At 40.6% G+C, this 13,927-nt stretch overlaps 1 protein-coding gene and 1 pseudogene across 7 annotated transcripts in view; one reads left to right on the forward strand and one right to left on the reverse strand.

Moving 5' to 3' along the window:
• The window catches only part of PRR14L (proline rich 14 like), a 79,310-nt gene that overhangs the window by 46,117 nt on the left and 19,266 nt on the right, over window positions 1-13,927 (reverse strand). The window lies entirely within an intron of this gene.
• LOC101414829 (purine nucleoside phosphorylase pseudogene) lies at window positions 11,524-12,350 on the forward strand (annotated as a pseudogene).

Here is a 13,927-nt window from a genome sequence, read left to right on the forward strand (position 1 = left end):
GAATCTCAATTCAGAGGGAAAAACTGATGATTTTAAATAAGGTACTGATCATGTTAGCTGGGTAAGGCATTTAATAACCTCCCACACACACAATGAATTATGGAGGAGAATTTCTGATTTTCTTAATTCTGAGCACCAATGCCACTGGTTCTTTGGGTATTTATCTGTTACATTCTTTTACCAACAGGAATGAGAAGCACAGGCCCTGAATGCTCAGAGAACAGCTGATGGCCGCCAATTTTACTACTCAATCACTGATTAATGAATCCTTTCCAAGCAAGGCAGCTGTAAACAGCAAGTTCCTTTACACTACTACAAATTTACCATTAGGATCAAAGATTTGCTTCGTAAAAAGTAACAGCTGATGGCCACCAATTTTACTACTGAATCACTGATTACTGAATCCTTTCCAAGCAAGGCAGCTGTAAACAGCAAGTTCCTTTACACTACTACAAATTTACCATTAGGATCAAAGATTTGCTTTGTAAAAAGTAACAGCTGATGGCCACCAATTTTACTACTGAATCACTGATTATTGAATCCTTTCCAAGCAAGGCAGCTGTAAACAGCAAGTTCCTTTACACTACTACAAATTTACCTCAGGATTAAATATTTGCATTGTTAAAAGTGAGCTTAATGGGAAGGTAGTGTAACAAGCTTTCATTTAAATAAATTTATACAAATCGCATGAGACTGAGTCTTTTATAATCATGCCTTTAGAAAACAAGACACTCAAACAGCATAACATGATTCAGGTGATCGTGACTGACAGCCAACATGCTCCCTATGTTGTGGCTAAAAGCCAATTCAGAACTTTTTCTGTTTCTGTGCTGAATATGAATAAAGTATTGCATCCCAAGACCAAAGTTTTAACTGCACATTCAATCCAGGCAGATCCAACACTATGAAAAAAACAAAGAAAGCAAAATGTATAAACAAATAAATATGGAGAGTAAATAAAATTAATAAAAAGAAAGAAAAAGGAAAAAAAATGCAACTGAGCTTTTTCTGTTAGCAGACAGAGCAATTAACCAAATCTCTGAATACTTTTTTGGCCTTCAAAAATAACCGTAATAACAGTAATAATGTTAAACACTCTACAGCTTGTATCGAAGCTCCTAAAAATTAAAAACACTAAACCCATACTAAATCATCCATTGTAGGATGGCATACAACCATCACTTTATGTCTCTGGTATTCCCTTCTTAAATAAGATCAATCTTGTTCACTTCCTGGCTGGTAACCTCTGCATGCACCGTAGTTTCAACCTTTCTCCTACAAGCGTGGAGTTCAGAGCTGAATGCATTCTTTCACAATTCAGCTTGGCTCCTGCAGCTGTCACTTCCATCATGCCTGATCTAAGAGCGTTTTCTCTCCTATATCGCCTTTCTTCTCCCCTTCCTAATAATGGGGTATCCCTGATCAAAGCACAAAATTCTTAGCTACAAATTTTAATGCATTTTTAATGTTTATAAATTTTATTTCAGTTTTAATACCTAGAAAGGAGAATGCTTAGTTCTAAGAAATGATTGTTAATTTGGAGGTTTTAGGCCCCATACAAGAGTTAAGGGAGTTCATGTCTTCTGGACCCAAATATAAGGTAGGAGAGAATTATTTTTTATGTTTCACTGAAATAATTATTGGAATACTTATTTTAACATTTTAAGTGAATGTTTAAACATTGCTAACATCAACATTTAAAAATAAGTTGCTTCATGAAATAACATGTATTGTTTTCTTTTAATAACAAAAAAACAATGACTTCAAGAAATTAAATGAACGAATAAAATGTATATTTAACAAACCCAGTCTAGATTTCAGCAGAGCCCAAGATACAGAAAAATTTAAACCTCTGTTTCTTGATACTGGTGTACTTTTCCATGAATCAGCAAATTCACCAAGCAGACCTAAATTCTGTTAAATTCACTTAATTTATGCAACAGAAGCTTGAAAGTCTAAGTGGCTGATTTTTTTTGTTTGTTTGTTTTTAAAGATTTATTTATTTATTTAATTCCCTCCCCTCCCCCAGTTGTCTGTTCTCTGCGTCTGTTTGCTGCGTCTTGTTTCTTTGTCTGCTTCTGTTGTTGTCAGCGGCACGGGAAGTGTGGGCAGCGCCATTCCTGGGCAGGCTGCACTTTCTTTCGTGCTGGGCGGCTCTCCTTACGGGCGCACTCCTTGCGCATGGGGCTTCCCTATGCGGGGCACACCCCTGCGTGGCAAGGCACTCCTTGCGCTCATCAGCACTGCGCACGGGCCAGCTCCACACCTAAGTGGCTGTTGATCCTAATTATAGCAAGTTCTTACTAGAATCCTGTTTACTTGAAGAAGCTATCATTTCTGCCTTGATTTTAAGTCCAGGGAGAAGCAAGCAGTAATTTATGAGCACTCTCCCACAAAAGCAAGCCAATCTTTATTTGTGGATCTCTTACAAGTTGAAGATAAGTAAAACCCAAAGAAGAACTAAGTAGAATGTTGAAAAAAAAGTACAGATCAAGAACTAATAGAAAACCTAGACTATAGGTTACTAGGAGAATGAGGACTGAGAAGGGTACTAATGCTTAATGTATGCAGAATTTCTAAATACCTTGACTGTGAAAGTGTGGAAACAGTAGAGTTGATGGTAACGCATTATAGTTGAGTAGAACTAACAAGGCTGGTTTATAAATGGGACTGTGGCTGAAAGGGGTAGTCAAGGGATGTAAACGTCAACTGAAAGAAAGCTAGAGGATAATCTAGGGATTGAATAACATAATGAGCCCAGAAGTCGATGAGGATTGTGGTTAATAATACAAGAATGTTTTCCTAGGAACTAGAAAAAATGTACATCACTATTGCAAGGTGGTAAGAATATAGTGATGTATGGGAAAAATACACTTAATGTAGTTTATGGACTACAGTTAACGGCAATATTGTAATATTCTTGCATCAGTGTCAAAGAAGGTACTATATCAACACAAAGTGTTAATAATAGAGGGGTACGGGATTTTTTCCTTTGGACTAAGGAAAACGTTCAAAGGTTTACTGGAGCAATGACTGCTGAATTCTGTGATGAAAGTGAGAACCACTTAGTGGACACTTTGGATAGAATGTACAAGGCATGGGACAGTTTAACAGCAAACCGTGTGGTGGAAGATGGACTGTGGTTAACAGTACAAATATGAGTGTTCTCTCATGAACTATAACAAATGTACAATACTAATACATAGTGTTAGTAATAGGATGGTATATGGAAAAAACATACCGAAGGTATGCTATAGATCATAGTATTAATAGTCTGATGATGCTCTTACATCATCTGTAACAATTTGTAGCAGTTTGATAGTTAGGAATTCCAAAAATAGATATTGGATTATGTTTGTAAACTGGTCTATACTTGGGTGTGATTAAATTATGATTAGGGCTTTGACTGGGTCACATCAGTAAGATGATGAGTCCCTACCGCTTGGTGGGTGGGGATTCACAGATAGAAGGCACAGCAAAGGACAGAGTTGGAAGGTTTTTAATGTTGGAGTTTTGATGGAGTTTGATGCTGAAGTCTTAAGCTGGAGCCCTGGGAAGTAAGCACACAGAGGAAAGAGAAGCAAGCCCCAGAAGAGAGGAACACTGAGCCTGGAAAGAAGGAAGCCCTGGGAAGAGAGGAACCCAGGAAGCCTGAACATGGCAGATGTTGGCAGCCATCTTGCTCCAACATGTGGAAATAAGCTCCTACCCCAAATAAATACCCTTTATAGGAAACGGACTTTGGCCCAGTGGTTAGGGAGTCCGTCTACCACATGGGAGGTCCGCGGTTCAAACCCCGGGCCTCCTTGACCTGTGTGGAGCTGGCCATGCGCAGTGCTGATGCGCGCAAGGAGTGCCTTGCCACGCAAGGGTGTCCCCTGCGTGGGGGAGCCCCACGCGCAAGGAGTGCACCCGTGAGGAAACCCGCCCAGCGTGAAAAGAAAGAGCAGCCTGCCCAGAAATGGCGCCACCCACACTTCCCGTACGGCTGACAACAAGGAAGCGGACAAAGAAACAAGACGCAGCAAACAGACACCAAGAACAGACAACCAGGGGAGGGGGGGAAATTAAATAAATAAATAAATCTTTAAAAAAAAAAAAAATACCCTTTATAAAACCCAACAGACTTCTGTTATTTTGCATCACCACCCCTTTGGTTGACTAATACATAAATGTTCCACAACACTGGAAAGTGCTGGTGGAGGGGTGATGTACATTATGTGTGACTGTTTTGTAAGCTCACAAATTCTCAAATTTAAAAATATTCAAAGGAAAAAAACAAGAGAAATGGAAAGAAAAATATTAACGTAAATAATAATGATGATATCCTTAAAATATCTAGAACAAATGTACATCACTATTACAGAGTGGTAAGAATATGGAGATGCATGGGAAAAATACAATTACTGTAACTTATGGGACTATGGTTAACAGCAATATTGTAATATTCTTGCATCAGTGTCAAAGAAGGTGCTGTGTTAATAATAGGGGGGCATAGAAAAAATACACCATATGCATGCTTATGTACCATAGTTAATGATAATAGTCTGAAGATGCTATCTCATAATCTGTAATGAAAGTTCCACAATAATGTAATGTTTTGGTGAATGGGAATTCTGCACATTGTGCATGCTTGTTAGGTTCACAATTTCTAGAAGGAAAAAAAAGGAAAAAAAAAAAACTACTAGAAAAATCACAGAACTTCAGGATGGAAAAGAAACATCTTGGAGGATGCTTGTTCTAACTAATCCCCTTCGTCACAGGCCTGCCATGCAGTTGCCCAGCCTCTTCATACACATTCCCCAGGCAATCTAATCCACTTCTTTTTCTTTCTTTCTTTTCTTCTTAAAGGATCTCACAGCCTTATCAAGCAATTCAAGAACTGGGCAGCATCCCATTTAGAAAGGAGGGAGCTCTCTTTATCCATTTGAAGACTGATTTAGCTGTTTTAAAAAACTTCTCTTATTGAGTTTTTTTATAGAAGATTTTTTTATTTATTTCTCTCCCCTTCCCCCAACCCCCTTCCAGGTCCTCCTGTTGTCTGCTCTCTGTGTCCACTTGCTAAGTGTTCTTCTTTGTCTGCTTCTGTTGTCAGTGACATGGGAATATGTGTTTCTCTTTTTTTTTAAAGATTTATTTATTTCTCTCCCCTTCCGCCCCACACCCCGGTTGTCTGTTCTCTGTGTCTATTTGCTGCATCTTCTCTGTGCTTCTGTTGGCAGCAGCACGGGAATCTGTGTTTCTTTTTTGTTGCATCATCTTGTTGCATCACTTCTCCATGTATGCGGCACCATTCCTGGGCAGGCTGCACTTTCTTTCGTGCTGGGCGGCTCTCCTTAAGAGGCACACTCCTTGTGCGTGGGGCTCCTCTACACAGGGGACACCCCTGCGTGGCACAGCACTCCTTGTGCGCATCAACACTGTGCATGGGCCAGCAGCACACGGGTCAAGGAGGCCCGGGGTTTGAACTGCGGACCCCCCATGTGGTAGATGGACGCCCTAACTACTGGGCCAAGTTCGCTGCCTGTGTTTCTTTTTCTTGAGTCATGTTGTGTGTCATCTCTCCATCTGTGCAGCGCCATTCCTGGGCAGGCTGAACTTTCTTTCCACTGGGCAGCTCTCCTTACGGGGCGCATTCCTTGCGTGTGGGGCTCCCCTATGCGGGGACCCCTGCGTGGCACGGCACTCCTTGCACGCATCAGCACTGTGCATGGGCCAGCTCTACACGGGTCAAGGAGGCCTGGGGTTTGAACCGCGGACCTTCCACGTGGTAGATGGACGCCCAATCCACTGGGCCAAGTCCGCTTCCCCTCATATTGAGTTAAATTCTGTCTCCCTCGAGCAAGAACAGTTTTTCCTGTTATTAATTTAAAAAAAATTTTTAAACATTTGACTTAGAAATAATTTCACACGAAAAATGTGCAAAAAGAGAACCAGCAAGATGGCAGCAGAGTAAAGAGCTCTTAGAGTCAGCTCCTGCTACAGGGCAGTTAGCAAACACCCAGAGCTCTCTGGAGCTAGATGAAACACCTGTTTGGGCTCCAGGAGACCAGAAGAGCATCCCGCAATGTCTTTGAAGGAGTGGAAGGAGGAGACTGCCCATTTGCAGAGAAGACTCGTAAGCAGAGTGCTCCAGGCCACGGAGGTGGGTGTCCATCCTCCACTGGAGGCACAAGCTGCCTCGGGAGTTGTTCCGTGGCTGGAATCGAAAGCTTCATTTCCCCAACGCGGGCACCAATTTCAGCTATTGATGAGGAAACTCAGTGGGCTACAGTATGCTAAAGCTTGAGCCTGTCCAAGTCAGAAAGAGGTAGGGAGCTGCCATCTTAACTCTATACCTGGCACAAGGGGAAGTGGGGCAGACTGAAAATCCCAGTGCTGGTGGGGACTGGCTTCCTCCCATCCAGATCATATTGCAGCTCTAGCCTAGGCCCAAGTGCCACCTCCAGCAGGGAGGAAGCTGTGGGGACCTGCGCCAACCTCTCCGGGAAATGACCAACCAAGCTGCGGAGGCCGGTGATCATCCTACTCGGTGATCATCCTACTCGGGCAGCATGAGCTGCCCCAGGAGCTGTTCTGTGACGGGAATTGGAAGCTCCAATTCCCAGAAATGGGAGGAGGAGAGGGTTGGCTGCCGATTTCAGCTAGAGATTGGTAGACTTGGCTGGCTAAGAGATAACCCTGGGAACAGGAGGGTGTGAACCAGTCCAAGTGAAAAAGAGACCAGTAGCTGCCATTCTGACTCCGCCCCCAGCCGGAGGGGAAGCCGGGCTGCCTGAAACTCTGTGTCTGCACTGAAAGAAATTGTTTCTTTCGCGCAGATCAGCCTGCAGCCAGTCTAGGCTTCAGCCCCGTCTCTGGTGGGGAGGAGGCTGAGGATCCCTGCACCAGCCTATACAGGTAATTGCAGGTAACTTTGGCTGGCATAGACTGAAAATCTGAAATCTACCAGGACAAATGCAGTCATCTTAGACCCGCATTGCCTAGATTGCTGCCCATACCTGAAGCCTCATCCCTGCCCCAGGCAGGGGAAAAAGGGATGTGATGCTTCATCAGTCTCTCTGGGCAACTACAGTCTAGGCCCGCAACATGGATTATTCCACATAGCTGTGGCACTGTCCCTACCCCTGGCAATGGACAAAGTTGGAAGCTTCATTGGTCCCTGATGCAATGAAAGCAGCCTGAGCCTCTACAGCTTACAACACCAACTACATTGTTGGCTCTTACTGCACAACCAGCAAAGGAGAAACGATAGTAAGCCCTAAACTAAAGAGAAAAACTGTACCCAGAATAAATACTCTAGGAAGCCAGATGCCAAAACACCAACAAAAAATTACAATCCACACCAAGAAACAGGAAGCAATGGCCCAGTTAAAGGAACAAGATAAGCCTCCAGATGACATAAAAGAGTTAAGACAACTAATTATAGATGTTCAAACAAATCTCTTTAATAAATTCAATGAGATGGCTAAAGAGATTAAGGATATTAAGAACACACTAAATGAGCACAAAGAAGAATTTGAAAGCATAGAAAAATAGCAGATCTTATGGGAATGAAAGGTGCAATCAATGAAATTAAAAAAACATTGGAATCATGTAATAGCAGATTTGAGGCAGAAGAAAGGATTGGTGAGTTTGAAGAAATAGCATCTGAAAGTGAACATTTAAAAGAACAGATGAAGAAAAGAATGGATAAAATTGAACAAGGTCTCAGGGAACTAAATGACAGCAAAAGCCATGCAAACATGTGTCATGGGTGTCCCAGAAGGAGAAGGGAAGGGAAAAGGGGCAGAAGGAATATTTGAAGAAATAATGGTAGAAAATTTCTCAACCCTATTGAAGGACATAGATATTCCTGTCCAAGAAGCACAACATACTCCCATCCGAAAAAATCCACATAGAACTCCAAAACACATACTCATCAGAATGTCAAATGCCAAAGACAAAGAGAGAATTCTGAGAACAGCAAGAGAAAAGCAATGTGTAACATACAAGGGATATCCAATAAGCTAAGTGCTGATTTCTCACCAGAAACCATGGAAGCAAGAAGACAGTGGTCTGATATATTTAAGATACAAGAGAAAAACTTCCAGCCAAGAATTTTATATCCAGCAAGACTGTCTTTCAAAAATGAGGGTGAGATTAGAATATTCACAGATAAACGGAAACAGAGAATTTCTAAGCAAGAGACCAGAATTTCAGGAAATACTAAAGGGTATGCTAGAGCCTGAAAAAAAAGGAGAGAGGGACCTAGAAGAGAGTCTAGAAATGAAGATTATATCAATAAAAGTAACAAAAAGTGTCAAAAGCATGGTGAAAATAAAATATAAAAGATAAAGCTCAAATAGTCAGGAATAAACTTAACCAATGACATATTCAGAAAAGTGCAACTCAATGTTAAAACAAATTTAAAAAAAGCCCTAAATAACTGGAAGAACATTCCATGCTCACGGATTAGAAGACCAAATACCCTTAAGATGTCAATTCTACTCACATTGATATACAGATGTAATGCAATCCTGATAAAAATTCCACCAGCATGAAAGAAAAAATTGAAAACACAATCACTAAATTTATTTGGCAAGGTAAGGAGTCCTGAATAGCCAGAAACATAATAAAAAGGAAAAGTTAACCCTCATCTCTAGACTTTAAATCATAAAACCTACCTATAGTGGTAAAAACAACATGGTACTGGCCTAAAGACAGACACAACAGACCAATGGAACCAAATTTATGATTCAGAAACAGACCCTCACAGGTATGGTCAAGTGATTTTTAACTAGCTTGTCAAACTCACACAGCTTAGGCAGAACAATCCATTCAACAAATGGTGCTGAAAAAATTGGACATCCATAGCTGAAAGAAGGAAAGAGGACCCCTATCTCACACCTTATCCAAAAGTTAACTCAAAATGGATCAAAAAACTAAAAATAAAAGCAAGAACCATAAAACTTCCAGAAGTTATTGGAAAATATCTTCAAGACCTGGTGGTGGGTGGTGGATTCTTAAAGGAGATAAGAGAAGGACTGAATGGACTACTGATGTTTAATATATGTGGAAGTTTTAATTAGCTTTACCGTAAAATTGTGGAAGTGTATAGAGTGGATAGTAACACACAGTGAATAACAGCTAGTTTATAAATGGGAATATAACTGAAAATGATAGTCTAGTTATATAAATGCCAATTGACAAAATGCTCGAGAATAATCTAGGAACTGGATAGCACAGTAAACCAAGAGGTGGGTGAGAACTGTGGTTGATGGTACAGATACAAGAGTGTCCTTTATAGTTAGAAAAAATGTATATCAATACTGCAGGGTGCTGGGACTGTGGAGAAGCATGGGAAAAATACAGCTGGAGTAACCTATGGACTGTGGTTAGTAGTAGTAATACAACATTCTTGCATCTATGCAAAAGATGTACTGTGTTGATACCGAGGCAGTATGGAAAATGTGAGCCAAATGTAAACTATGGACATGGTAACAATCAGATGATATTATTTTATCTGTAACAAATGACACACCACATTGAGGTATGTTGATGGAGGGGTGTTGTTTGGGAATTCTGCACCTGTGCATGATTGTTTTATAAGTTTATAACTTCTGTCATAAAAAAATATATTTAAAAAATAATAATAGGGTGGGTTTGGCGGAAAAACACACCAAATGTAGGATAAAGACTATGATTAGTAGTAAGATTTTGACAGTGTTCTTTCAGTTTGTAACAAACGTCTTATGACAATGCAAGGTGTTGGCGGAGGGTTGATGTATATGGGACCCCTGCGTGATGTTATGCATGTTTGCTTTGTAAGTTCACAACTTTTACTACACACTTAATTGCTTATGTATGTTCATATACAAACGATAAAAAGATTGACAGTGTTCTTTAATGATTAGCTAAAAAGATTTAAAAACAATGCAAGTTATTGGTGGTAGGGTGAGATGTTATATGTTTGTTTGATGTTACATATATTTGTTTTGTAAGTTCACAACTATTATACACTTATTGTTTATGTATGTTTATATATATTTCAATAAATTAAAAAAAATAATTTGCAAAAAATCTCACCAAAACCCAAAATCCTGTAGGTTTCATCCAGCTGTAAAATGCTAATATTAACATCTTACATAACCACTAAAGTTATCAATACCAGTAAATTAACACAAACACATTATTACTAACTAATCCATGTATCTATTTCACATTTTGCCAAATGCTGATAATATCCCTTTTTTGGACCAGGATCTAATCCGGGATCCTATAACGCATTTGGTCCTCGTGACTCCGTTGGTCTCCTTTAATCTGAGGCAGTGATTTAGTCTTCAGCTTTCATGACCATGGCCCTTTTGAAGAGAACCTCTGTCAGTTTGGGTTTGCCCAATGCTTCTAACGACTGGGTTCTGGGTATGCATTTTAGGGGCAGGATGCATCCTAGCAGGAGGTACATGGGGGGTGGTAGGCAGCATTCCTGGGGACATTCCCAGGGTCATGAGTGTTGATCACTTGGTTCAGGTCCTGTCTCTGCTTCCTCCTAAGTTACCATTTTACCCTTTATAGTTAACACGGATCTTGTGGGGAGACACTCTGAGACTACGTGCATATTTCTGTTTCTCATTCAGACTTTTAGCTATTGGTTTTAACATCTATTATGATTTTGCTGGAAATAACTGTGGTGGTTGCTAAATGGCAATTTTCTACTTCCATTATTTCTTCTTCTACTTTTATTAACTGCAAGTCTTTAGGAGCTTTTTTCTTTTTTTAAATTTTTTTATTTTACTAATCCCCCCGCCCCTTGCTGCTTCCTTGCTGTCTGCTGTGTCCATTTCCTGCACATTTTTCTGTGTCTGCTTGTTTCCCTTTGTTGCATCATCTTGCTGCGCCAGCTCGCCTTCACAAGGAGGCCCTAGGACGCGAACCCAGGGCCTCCCATATGGTAGACGGGAGCCCAATTGATTGAGCCACAGCTGCTTCCCTCTTTTTTCAAACTATTCATTCAATACTTATATCTGCATGGACTGGAGGGTATTTATGTGTTTTATTCTATGGGTTATATTCATTACTATTACTAATTTTAGGCTCAGATTATCCTAGATTTGGCCACTGGGAGCTCCTTCACATTGGCGCCTTAGATCAAGCTTTTTTCCCCCTTCGTTTTCTTCATTAACAAGGAGACTTGGTCATGTCATTTAACCAACCTGTGCCCATTTATATATCATTCTGAACACTGGAGAAACAACTGAATTTGTTTTTAGGATTAAATGAGATAAATATGTCTGGACAGAATTTTCTTTAGAGCAATGCTTCCATAATTTGATAAATTGCCTTTGTATATTATTTCATTTTCTCAAGGTGAAATAAAGTTTACTTTTAAAAAAAAGTCGACTCCTGTGGCCTTTTGCCAGGTCCCCATAATTTTTAAAAATGCATTTATTTTTAATTGTGGTAAAATATGCATAACATAAAAATAATTTTAAATTAATCATGCCAGTCATACCCAATAATCGCAGCTGTGCAAGTGGGACCATGGAGAAAAAATTCACATATGAAGATTATTAGAACACTACAGGATGGCTTCTGTCCCACACCAAGCACTGACCTCAAGTGGCAGTGATCTATGGTTCTAGGTTAGGAGGTGTGGCTGATAAAATAACACAGGCTCAGACCTTTGACTACTGTGAGATACCCAACTTTCCTCAAAGGACAGCACTAGGTCATGCTGGACAATTGGTGTTTGGGTTCCTGAATGACCAAGCCTGTGCGGTGATGCTGGGCCGATTCCACCTTTATGACGCCTACCTGCTCTGGAAGGTAACGTTCCCAGTGAGGGTTTTCTGGCTTATATGTGTGGATACCCTAGCAGTCATGAATGCAGCTGGAGGACTCACCCCAAGGTCAAGGTTGGTGATAACACGCTGATCTGTGATCACATCAACATGACTGGTTTCTCTGGCCGGAACCCACTCAGAGACCCCAATGATGAAAGGTCTGACAATTGTTTTCTTGCCATGACTGCAATCTAAGGCATAGATGCCTATGACTGCAATCTAAGGCAGAAGGTTCATTGTGCCTGGAAACAAATGGGGGAGCAGCGAGAGCTACAGGAAGGCACCTAGGTGATGCTTGGTGGTCCCAACTTTTAGACTATTGCAGAGCGTCACCTGCTTAGAAGCTGGGGGCTGATGCTGTGGGAATGAGCATAATACAAAAGTTATAACTGCATAGCAATGTGGACTACGAGTTTTGGCTTCTCCCTTATCACTAACAGGGTCATCCTGGATTATGAAAGCCTAGAGAAGTCTAATCATGAGGAAGTACTGGCAGCTGGGAAACAAGCTGCGTGGAAACTGTAAGTTTGTTTCCATTCTTATGCTAGCATTCCACCACCTGGCGATGTCATTTGACCACCCTGGGAGTGATCTAGCCAGCCTCTCCACTATGGGATCCAAGTACCTGCTACCTTGTTGGGGTCACCTGCCTCTGCTCTCAAGTAGTAGCAGAAAAGAGAGGAGGATCCCTCTCCTTCACCTTTTCCACTTCTCTCACCAGACCCTTTTGGTGGCAGGCCTACTTGGGCTCATTTATTTTCTCAAAGGAATTTCTACTCTTGCTGATCCCCCAGAGCTGAAGCCCATGCCCTTCCACACATCAGCGGACTTGCCCATGATTTAACTTGGGCCTTCAAACCTGGCACTGCAGCAGCTACTAACTTGAAAGTGATGCTCTCACATTCCTGGGGCTCAATTCTGGAGATCACACAAGCAACAAACCAGCATCTCTTTGACTTTAATGCCATGCTTTTAAAAATAAATAGAAAGATTTGTAATAGTTTAAAAAAAAATCATTTTAAACTCTACAATTCTTTGACATTGAGCATATTGACAATACTGTGCAACTTATCAGTATCTATTTTTAAATTATTTTCATCAACCAAAACCAAAATTCATACACATTTAGAAGAACTCTCCATCCCCCTTTCCCCGATTCCTGGTAACCACTATTTGGCTTTTTGTGTCCGTGATTTTGCTTATTCTAAGTATATTGCGTAAGAGAAATCATACACTATTTGTCCTTTTGTATTTGGCTTATTTCGAGCAGCGTGATGTCTTCAAGAATCATCCATGTTGTAGCATGTCCCAGCTCTTTACTTTTTACAGATTGAATAATATCCCATTGTATGGATATACCCACATTTTGTTTATCCATTCATTATTGATTGATACCTGGGTTGCTTCCACCTTTTGGCTATTATGAATAGTGCTGTGATGAACACCGATGTAAAAGTATCTGTCTGAGACCCTGCTTTCAATTATTTTGGTTATATACCTAGGAGTGGAATTGTCAGGTCTATGGTAATTCTATATTTAACTTTGAGGAACCACCAAACTATTTTCCACAACAGCTGAGCTATTTTGCATTTCCATCAATAATATATGACTTCCTATTTCTCTATAGCCTCACCAAAACTTATTTTCAATTTTTAAAATAACAGACATCCCAGTGGGTGGGAAGAGGTATCTCATGGTAGTTTGAACTTGAATTTCTTTTAATGGCTAATGGTGTTGAGCATCTTTTCAAATGCTTGTTGGCCATCTCAATATTTTCTTTGGAGAATGTCTATTCAAATCCTTGGCTCATTTTTAAATTGGATTGTCAGTCTTGTTTTTGGAGAGTTACAGGCAATTTTTATATATTCTGGATATTAAACCCTTTTCAGATACATGATTTCAAATATTTTCTCCCATTCAGTAGGTTGTCTTTAAACTATCCTTTTTTCCCCCTCCCCCTCCCCGTCCCTGTCCCCCTGCTGTTTTGCTGTCTGTATCCATTTGCTGTATGATCCTCTGTGTCTGTTTATTTTTGTCTTCTCGTTTTCTCCCCTAGGCTTCACTGGGATTCAATAGTGGGGACCTCCAACATAGGAGAGAGG

Source organism: Dasypus novemcinctus, chromosome 19, assembly GCF_030445035.2.
Source record: "Dasypus novemcinctus isolate mDasNov1 chromosome 19, mDasNov1.1.hap2, whole genome shotgun sequence".
NCBI classification, from domain to species: Eukaryota; Metazoa; Chordata; class Mammalia; order Cingulata; family Dasypodidae; genus Dasypus; species Dasypus novemcinctus.